At 41.9% G+C, this 8,999-nt stretch overlaps 1 long non-coding RNA gene across 1 annotated transcript in view; it reads right to left on the minus strand.

The window, feature by feature from the left end:
• LOC119567946 overlaps positions 1-8,999 on the minus strand; it is a 136,893-nt gene that overhangs the window by 76,200 nt on the left and 51,694 nt on the right. The gene's annotated exons all lie outside the window — the stretch shown is intronic.

Raw genomic sequence — 8,999 nt, forward strand, 5'->3', positions numbered from 1 at the left:
GAGAACAAAGGTCTTTTCTGGGGTGGCAATTTGTCTTCAAGCCGGTAAAGATCACAAAAAAATTCTGGAGGACTGATACCTTCCTTTCACGGTCATTATGTGAAACAGTGGAGAACCAAAAGAACAAGTAGAGAGTGTTGCAAATGAGCTGTGTGAAGTCCCTTGCAAATGCATCACAGTCAGTCACTCACAGCTGCCATCAAGACCCACGATAAACTGTGCTTGTGGTCAGAAAACATTAAAGTAGCACATTCTTACTCAGCATCCTCTAGCTCTTTCATCCACATCTATTTATTTTATTGACAAAACCAGTTTTCATTTCTCTCAACACTGCAGAGCCAAAGGAGTAAAGGAAGGGGGAGCTGGATTTGTTTCCTCATCATGTATCACCACCAGAACACTCATCTAAGTTCAGTGCTCGAGTCTTTATTACTGGGGTTAATATAGGAGGCAGAAGAACAAATGCCAGATCACATATTTGGGGCTTGATTCCATAGTCCTTCCTCATGCAAGTGGTCCCATTGAAATCAATGAGTCTACTTGCCTAAGTAAGGCAAGCAAGACTTTGACTTTTACTACTTAAGTAAGAAAAGTTACAAGACCAGGACCTGGATGTCTTGAAAGGGAGTAAATATGGAATTTCACAATGGACCAAACCCAAAGGCCCTCAATCCTTTATTTAAATTAATCCTTACTTATTGAATGGGAGTTTGACTGAGTAAGAACTGAGTAAAAACTCATCAAGGATCTGCAGATTTGGTCCAATTTCATTTTCAGAGTATGACTACCTAAAAAGGAAATCTGATCACTATTCCAAAGGGACTGCTAATCGCAATAGTCAGGATTTTTATACCACGTCAGCTTTCATTTCTACCCCGACACCAGAATTCTGCAAAAGAGCCAAATTGGCCTGTTCAATCAGGAGATACAAATCCTTTACCACTGATTGAACCTCCTCAGCAAAGTAACACTTCTCTGCCCTGTATCAACATGTAGAATGCAAAGAAACTGAAAGAGAAATTTAACCCTCGTAATCCACATTAAAGTCAACCTACCTATCACTCTAGGAAGCTGCAGCCAGCTCAACCACGGTGTTGTCCCTAAGCATTTAAAGTCAAAAGACTGCTCCCTTCCTTTCTTCTGATTTAATCAGATCTGCTTCAATTTAGCAAAGCATGAGTTGGTTCTGAAAAAAAGGCAGTAAAGTTCAGAAAGACTAATTAAAAGTAGCTAATCCAACTAATCTCTTCAGCAAGCAGAGCGGAGCTCATCAATAAATCAATGGCTCATAAAGTGCCAGTTTTAGTAAATTAACCTTGCTGTTCTCCTTGCCCAGTTTGTGTCATCCATGTCATTCTATTATCATCCACTGAACAGCATTTCATGGAATTCTCCACAGACTGAGTCCCGAGTCCCTTCCTGAAGATTAACTGAAGATTGCAGCTCTGACAATCGGTGCCAAAGAGCCTAGCCAATTAAACCAATTCTTCTGACAAAAGCAAGACCTGCAGAGGTCAGACATGATCTAGTACTCTTAACATTTTTAATCACTGTATTAGATCCTGTAGATTGACACAAGTTGTGGGCAAAGCATTAATAACTAACACTGCCTCTTTTTAATTAAATGGTACTGTATCTTTACTATTATTTACATATCCAGCACCCAAAGTGCAGCAGGCACTTTACAGACAAAGATGGAAGCAGTTAAAGGACCCAGTTGTCTATTCTGGCCAGCCTGGGCTCAGAGAGAGGCAAAGTGACATTTAGGGCTGGCTGAAAATTTTCCACCAAAACATTTTTGACGGAAACCCTGGGTTTCAACTAAACAAATGTTCCCTGAAAGCATCTGGCTTCCTTGAAAAAAATTGATTTTTCAGTGGAAAATTGAACACCCAAAACTAGGGGAAAAAATTGGCCAAAACCTGAAAAATTCAGTGTGCTTTTCCATTAAATATCCATTTTTTTCATTTTCATTGACATTTTCCGGGGTGGGAGATGGGGCATTTCCTGACCAGTGCACTGCACCTCTCCACTGCACCTGTGGCTGTCCAGGATCTGTTCAGCCAGCCTCGGTGCTGCTCTAAACACACACAGAGGGTATATCTACACTTAAAATGCTACAGCCGCACATCTGCAACGCTGCAGCTGCACCTCTGTAGCACTTCCGTTTAGATACGACATATGCTGACAGCAGGGGATCTCTCACCAGCGTAGGTAATCCACCTCCCCGAGAGGCGCTAACTCAGTCAAAGGAAGAATTCTTCCGTCAACTTAGCGCCATCTATGCAGACTTAGGTCGTCTTAACACTGCTATTCAGGGGTGCGGATTTTTCACACCCTTGGCCCACATAGTTAAACCAAACTAATTTTCTAGTTTAAACCGGGCCTCAGTAGTCCATGGCTCCCAGGGCCATTGTGTCAGCAGAATATAGCAGTGGTGCACCAGCCATGTCCCCTTAACCCAGTCATGGCCCAGAACACCTGTTTCATTGACCTGTATTTTGTACAGCCAGCTGCATCAATTCTGAGCCAGTTGGAGATGCCCCTGTTCTAAGATTATTCTGCAGGAGCAGATCTACTGCCCTTATGCCCTAATTGCCACAAGAAACAAAGGGTGCCATAAATCATAAGGGAACTGAGTCCAGGTCTACAATCCAATGGAGCTCTCTTCCCAAATAGCAGAGCACTGAATCTTGGAAACCAAACAAAGGACATCAATAGGAACTGAGATGGCGAGAACTAGAAAAGTATCAGCTTTGGAGTTTTGTCTGGAATTTGCATTTGCTCAGGTGGAATGTATCTCATGGGAAGAGAATTCTATTCAGCTGAGATGACCTGGGCAAAATTCAGTATCTAGAGCTGGAGGATGACAAAATAATGGAGAGGAATAAGGAAACTGTTTAACACACTATGACCATACAACAGCTTAGGATAGGAAGTAAGGAGTACCAGGACCATTTGGAACTGCTGGAGGAATTCTAGACCTGAAGTGTGCTGAAAATGTGCAACATTCATTAATTTCAGTGATGTGCTCAGGATTAAGCCTTTAGCCAAGAAAAAAGGAATTTGGCTTGAGCACTAGTACTAACACACCCTATCCTACCACAAAGTGCCAAGGTATCATTAATGGCTACTAGTGGTCAGGGGTGTGGTGTTAGATCTCACCTGAAAGGTATTACACATATATTCATTTCTATCTAATTATTTATATGGCCTCCATCACCCCAGTATCTTATCCATGTATTAATATTATCAGGCATTGTCATTTATTGAGGAGAGCTAAAATACAGTTTTCAGTTATCCACACTTGAGGTTAATGCCCCATTTTCACAACTGATTTAAAGGACACATTTCACTCCTACTAACAATAATGCCTGCTGATTATTTTGGCATTGCATAGTGGCTATGAAAGGAAGTTCCTCTCAAACAGGATGTCAGAAATAGGACTGCACTGGGGCACAGAAAAGAGCAATATTAGTTCTTGCATTCTGTTCCATTTCATGTCAAATCAGCTGTTCTGAAGATTGAATTTTTCTTAAGAAGAGGCCATGGGCACCATCTCCTGCACATAATTGTTGTAATCTGTAGCAGAGCATTGTAAAGTACATTTCTGAATATGTTTTAGTTCTTCATTATTAAACATGGGCTGTAGTTGATTCATAGTTCAGCTGCAATCAAGTGGCACCCAATTACCATCAGAGTGCAAGAAGTTTCCAATATGAGCTCCCAGATTGCCAGAAAGAAATATGTTGTATTTCTAGAGTGCTAACTTTGTCATTTGTTTAGACAGTTTGGGAGTTTCATACAAAACTTTGTAGAACTACAAATTACACAAATAGTCATACAGGGTCTGCTCTAGTCACTGGAGTTAGATTTTCTTTTAGCCTGGAAGAGAACATTGGTTTGACATTGACCGTGGCTCCAATATAGTACCATCTAGCTATAAATCTAAGGGCTTGATTACCCCATGCCACGGAAAAACCCACAGGAGGAGACTAAAAGGTTTCCTCACTAAGATTTCTCTCCAGTCATTCCATCAGAGGATGGGGTTTGTTCCTCATCTCCCGCAGAAGAACAGGCCACAGAGCCCAATCACAGACTGTCCAAGCCAACTCTGTGTCCTCATGGCCTCCCAACAACTCCCATGCAACTCATTTCTCATTAAGACACCCAGAGTGCAGACAGGGCTCTGTAACACAACCTGGAATTGCATTACATTTCCACCAGGAGCTCAAGATGGACGGACAACGATGCCTGGTGAACTGGCCCTATCCCAGCCCCCTCACTTTTCTCTTGGAATGCCACTCCCTGCATCTTCCACACATGGATCTAATGAAAATAAATAATTCACTCTGCAACAGTTACCCTGGCCTTCTGGTAATAAACAACATTTTTAAAAGGGAACCATGGCACTAGAACCTGAAGCACTAGAACGGACACTCCTCTTGTTTAAGAAGTGAGGAGGCTGGAGATGGGGCATTCCCTGTGAGGGCTCTCAGCTGTTCACCAAATGCCAAATCCCTTCAGGTCATGCTGCAAGTCTCATTTGTGCTATCACACTTGACCCTGAGGGTGGCAAGGAGAAATATGGAAGAGGAGAGGAGGAGCTGTGGGGGCCGGGGAAGGTTACCTTTGCATGGCAATCCAGTGGCTTTGGGGGCAAAAAGTTACTTTGTTTGTTGTTGGGCAATGGTGTGAATTGGCGGGAAAAGCCTGCTCTTAGCCCAAGGTAAACAATGCTGACCTTTACAAGGAAGATATACAAGAAAACAGCTCAGCCCCCATATTGTACAAATTTGTATTGGGCAACAACAGCTGCAGGTAGAAATCAGTATCTAGATGCCCATGTTCTGCGTCTTTCTGCAGACTACATTTGGGCTTACCTTAAATATATTTAAATATGGCAAAACATAGACAGCATGGAGAAAGAAAGGGGACTGGTGCACTAATTCCAGTTCAGTATGCAGTGTGTAAAAGCATGGGGAACACAGCCAACTGTGAGAATGAAGTCATTAGGGACTGGACGCTTAAACAAAAACAATAACCGCTCTCTGTGTTTCTGTTCTGCTTCAGAGTCTGTCAGTGAAGTCACAGTCTCCATAGGCAACATCACAGTCGTCTCCACAGCAACACACTGTGATGCTGCAGAGCACTGAGATGGCTATTTTTAAAAAGGTAGGAGGAAAAACACAAATTGTGGAGCATGTAGGGGTGTAATAGGCACCCAAATCTAATGGCTCTAATGGTACAAGCACAAAAAATACTCCCTGAAGAATATTCTTTTGAAACATTTTTTAAGTGTAACATCTACTGGACCTAGCGCTGAACAACTTGAGTACAGCCCGTCCGTACCTGAACAAATGTAAGGACAGCAGAGAAACCACAGAGGCTACAGAAGTAGAGTAGAGCAAGTAGCACTGATTGCTTATTTTGTGGAACTATTCAGGGCTACAACTGCTGATCATTTATGGCCGAGAGCAGCAGGTTATCAGGAGAGAAACTGCACAAGTGTGTAAATGAAAAATTCAAAAAGCAAATTTGGATCACATGACATGCATAGAAAGGGCGCCTCACTCATAAGAGAGATAACATAGGTCTATGCTTGCCCTTTACACTATGTTAAAATCTAGTTACTTTTCTGATGGGAAATGCACACAACTGCTAAACAGTCTAATATAAATATATGCACACACAAAATTCCACAGGCCAAAAGCAAAGAACCTATTTTCCAGGCTTGATTCAGACATAGCCAACATTTTGTGAGAATTATTGTTCTCATGAGATTTTGGTGTTATTTTTTCATCTCTGTACAACAAGATCGGAAGTTGCTGAGTACTGCAAAAAGCAGCAAGAAATACCCCTGGTGAATGTAGGGGAGTACCGCTTATTAATAAATAATAATAATATTGGGAGGAGGTGTGGAGTGGGGGTGCTAAGAAAACAGTCCCTTATTTTTGAAATACAATGCTGGCAACCCTATGTCCAGTGAACTTGAAGTCTGTCTGAGTTGAACCTGAACCCTCCTCTCCATGTCCGGATTCAGAACTGAGGTCAATACTTCCTTTTCAGCTTTAGGAGAGGGTTCAAAGAGAGGGAAAGTTACTCTCTTTTTCACCACTTACTAACACCTTTGGTTTCAAATGTAAGAAGACACAAGTAAAATGAATTTGATTATCTTTACTGGGGCACACGAGTTCTGAAATGGTGATGCCTTTGCTCATGGTACATTGCATCTTCACATTTCTCAGAGCACTGCCTATATGTAGAGAAGAGGAGCCATTTTGTTCTCAGAGCTACTGCAGCCTGTTACACAAGGAAGAGAGATACATCCACTGTGCTTTGCTCATGGACACTTTACTTTTGTTCTTTCTTGTTTTGTTGTTGTCATTAACTAAATTCATTCTCATGCATGAAGAAAGCAAGTATTAACCTAGTAATGAATGGATATTTATCCACATATCACATGCAACCTGACAGCATCTGTTTCAGAAAAGTAGGCCAAACACTGGAACAATAAAAGACTGGGATAACAATAGACTTTGGGCAAGTGAGTGGAGACCCGCAGTGCATCTGAATCCTTTATATCCTTCAACCTTTCAAGGCCGTATTTCCATTTCTAACATTTATGAACAACAAATTACATCTAAATTTATGCCAAACAAAATTCTAAAAGAAGGTGATAAAGCTGTGATACATGGAAACACTTCTCATTTTAGCAGGAATAAATCACTCCGAAGCATGAGTTTCTCTACTCTGTGGGATTTAGCAGGGCTTGGAAGCATGGATGATCTCCCTGGCTATACGGTACCTTGATGTGGTCTTAGTGCAAATCTCATAAGCTAGTTAGGAAAAGTGTCCAAAGCTTCAGGTAAGGTGGTGCAGGTAAAATGAATGTAGTTCACATGTTTCTTTAGATTAACTGAGACTATGGAGCCTGCAAAATCTATCTGGAAATTCAGAAAAAGAGGCTTCTGAGCCAGATTTCTAGTACTTTTCAACTCCTGGTCATGATAAAACTACCTAAAAACCAGCTTCCTTCACACTGTCTGGAGACCTCTGCCTCCACATCTAGTAGTAGCTATGATTCAGATGCGCTTAAAAATTAGAAATAATGAAGTGCAATGTTCTGGAAGCAGAGAGGGTTCAAAGTTCAAAGAGTTTACTCTCCTCCCCACACTGCTTTCCCATAATCCAGGTAGCTGGCAAGTTACACCCCGTTGCTCCCTTTGCAATGCTTCATAAACCAGGCCACAATCTGGCCCTAATTATACCCACTGGCACATGCAATGTTTATGTGCATCCATGGGTATTGTGCGTCTTTTTTGCGTTCCGGTCTGCACAGAACATTTCTAAAAACCTTGCTCCCAATTGGTAGCATTTGATCAAGTATAAAAAAAAAAAAAAAAACCACCACACTTCTGGCCTCTTTCAGAAAGCTAGATGCACCTAGCTAACACACACCCTTCCTTTCACTCGGAATCAGTGGAAGCTCCACAAGTTGTTATTTACACTCACATTGATAATGGACTAAAGGCCAAATTCATTCTTTTCCTATTGCAGGCAATGGATGTGAAAACCTACTAGTGCCGGTAGATTTTGTCCTAATACCTGCAGTCATATTTGAAGGGTATATTCGCAATCACCCTGAAGCCCAGCCTCCTTGTTTGTAGATGCAATTTATACCTTCCAATTCTGTGCTTGCAAATCGACTTGCAGGTCTGTAAATCTAAGTAGCAGCATACCTAGCTACCTGACTAGCGCCCACAAGCAAGCAGAGGGACAAATACTCACAATTCAGCTATGGGTAAAAAATTGTGTGGATATAAAAGGAGGCTCCCTTTCTGAACTACGGAATATTTAGAGACCAATATCTATCCTAATAACATTATTCCATGTAGTATTTTGACACTGATAATATTTGTATTAAAATGTACAAGAGGCACAATTCATAAATTTTCCTACTTCATAAAAAAAACTTGAGTGATAGAGATTTAAAATTACTGGGAAATTAGAAAATAAAAAAAGCGTGTTAAGTTTAAGCAACTACAAAATTTGGTTTATGTCATGTAACAGGATGTGTTTAATGTGGTTCTTACACAGCAGCTTTTTATCATTTACCTTTGCCTCCGGCTTAATAAACTGTGTCACTCTATTTATCTTTGTTAGGGTTGGATATAAAAACTTCTCAGGCAGCAGCCCCATGAATCACATCTGGAACATGGAAACTGGTCATCGGCATTTTCAGCCAGCAAAATATGGATCTGCCTCTCAGCCTTGAGCATTAATGATATTTCACTTAAGGACACATACAGTATTTCCTATAAAATCTAGACAGCTGAATCTGAGCAGCTCTTCATTCAAGAATACCGTGCAGTGCAAAGAAAGTGAAGGGGCTCAATCCCGCTACTCTTACTCATAGTCAGTAGTACAGTACTCTCAGAATAGTCCCACAGATTTAGAGTCACCACCTGCCTAATTAAAGGAGGTGACATAGAGGCCATCTGTATTTCTGGGTAAATGCTTTATCATTAGATGAAGGCTATGGCTATGCTTGCAGATGTAGAGCACTGGGAGTTAAACCAGCCCTCGAAGACAGCAGCAGGGAAAGCGCTGCCGTGTGTTCACAGTGTCAGCAGCAAACGCAGTGGCGTGGCCACATTAGCAGGTCTTGCAACGCCACATAGAGCAGTGCATTGTGGTAGTTATCCCAGTGTGCTTTTCAAATGGCGGGGGTGGAGTGTGACAGGGATTATGTTGTGTGTATGTGGGAGGAGAAACAGTGTGTTTGGGGGGACAGAGAGTGTGTCAGCATGCTGTCTTGTAAGTTCAGACAGCGGCAGAGGGAAGAGGGAAACCCCAACATCAGCCCCCACCCCCCGCCTCTCTCTCACACATGCACAAAAGCCTGCCTGTGAAGCAGGAGCATTCCACAGTAATGGTTTGCTTTGTGTCCCGGAGCAGATAAGTATGCAGGCTGTCAGAAACAGAGCTTTGAAAGG

Source organism: Chelonia mydas, chromosome 13 (assembly GCF_015237465.2).
Source record: "Chelonia mydas isolate rCheMyd1 chromosome 13, rCheMyd1.pri.v2, whole genome shotgun sequence".
NCBI classification, from domain to species: domain Eukaryota; kingdom Metazoa; phylum Chordata; order Testudines; family Cheloniidae; genus Chelonia; species Chelonia mydas.